Source organism: Lucilia sericata, unplaced genomic scaffold (assembly GCF_015586225.1).
Source record: "Lucilia sericata isolate MDLA Ls3-8-SP2 unplaced genomic scaffold, ASM1558622v1 Contig002289F_arrow, whole genome shotgun sequence".
Classification (NCBI taxonomy): Eukaryota; Metazoa; Arthropoda; class Insecta; order Diptera; family Calliphoridae; genus Lucilia; species Lucilia sericata.
In genome coordinates, this window is record NW_023996105.1 from 9,596 (window position 1) to 11,514 (window position 1,919).

Sequence of the window (1,919 nt, forward strand, 5' to 3'; positions counted from 1 at the left end):
ATCCACTTACGATCCAGGAAAAAAACAAACTATCCTACCATCACCTATTGCTGTTAATGATGTGGAAGCTTGTATTGATATATTATCTTTGCTCGAAAACACAGCATCAAGAATTGTGTCAGACTTTTCAGAAGACCAACTAAGGAAAATTCATAACTGTGATGTTGTCTTAATGTGTAAGTGGGGATGTGACGGTTTATCAGCACTTCCAGAATACAAACAAGCTTGTGGAAGTCGGACATTAGCAGACTACAAAAGTGTATTTATGTCATCATTAGTGCCATTACGAATTCGTTCATATTCCGTTAATCCATCATCGTCAAGCATCGGAAATTCATTTGAAGATATATGGATCAATACAACTCCGGGTTCAAAAAATTTTTGTAGACCCATTGGATTTGAATATATAAAGGAGTCAAAGAAAACAACAAAAGATTTAGTGGAATATTTAAAAGATGAAATAAATGCACTGGAGCCCATTTGCATAAAAATAAAGGAATTCTCTATTAACGTATCATATCAGCTAAGCTTAACAATGATTGATGGAAAGGTCAGCAATGCCATAACAGGAACTTCTTCCTTCTGGAGATGCTCAATATGTAATGAGAAAAAGTCGCAATTCTCAAATATAAACAAAAGCAGAAGTATTAATGAAGAAGTCCTGTCTTTCGGAATTTCACCACTTCATGACAGAATACGATTTTTGGATTACTTTTTACACATAGCATACGACCTCAAATATAGAAGTGTGCCAGAGAATCTTACTAAATCAACAAAAAATAATGAAGAATTGAAAGAACTGAGAGCTGCGGAAAAAAGCAGAATCCAAGAAGAATTACTTCCAAGTTGCGGTAGTACAAATGACGGTAATACGGCGAGAAGGTTTTTTCGTGATTTTGAAATTACTTCAAAAATAACTGGAATCGACAAGGAGTTGCTTCGAAGAGTTAACACTTTTTTAATGGAACTGAATAGTAAACATAAAATTAATGGAAATCGATTTGGGGAATATACATCTGAAATTTCTAAATTACTTATATCTCTGTATCCATGGAGGGAACTAACACCAACAGTACACAAAGTATTGTGTCATGGTCAAATAATAATTGAATCGAATATTCTTCCACTTGGAGAGTTAACAGAAGAAGCCCAGGAAGCGAGGAATCGAGATTTTAAGCATGTTCAACTATTCAGCTCAAGAAAATGCTCCAGGCAATCACAGAATGAAGATATTTTTAATAGTTTACTTCTATCTTCTGATCCTGTTCTTTCAACTATGCGAAAAAGATGGATTTGTTATGAAACTCTATCATCTCAAAACAAGGAAGATTTAAAGGACTTATATTACCTTCTGGATATGTACATATACCGATATGACAGATTATTTTATAGAAAATAAGTAGTGTTAGGAATTAACTATATAAGTAGGTTGTAAGAATTAATTGTATTATGTTTAAGATAAACAGTTCAAATAAAAAAGCTATTATACTAACTGATGATATTGTATTAAATTGTGTTTTATATTTCGGTGGGCGGGAAAGGTGGTTTGTGTGGGGTGATTTAGGTGTTGTTGTGCGTGGCTCATAATAAAATTATAATTTTTTTTATTGTATATACAATGTTATAGTCTTTAATAAAATAATTAACTAAATAATTTAAAAAAAAAAATGTCCAAATATTTTATTCAACACCAAATGTATGTTCTGTCATACTTAATACTAAAATATGAAAAAGATGAAATTAAAGGACACAGGTTTAAATGAACATATTTTTGAATGTAATTGAGATATTGGCTTGAAATTTTTTGTAAAGGGTCGAGAATTTCCATATCTAACTAAAGCATGATATTGAGGGATAAATATGGACTAAATTGTTGTAGCTATCTGCGACCCTATTAAAATTTTGATATAAATCATTGT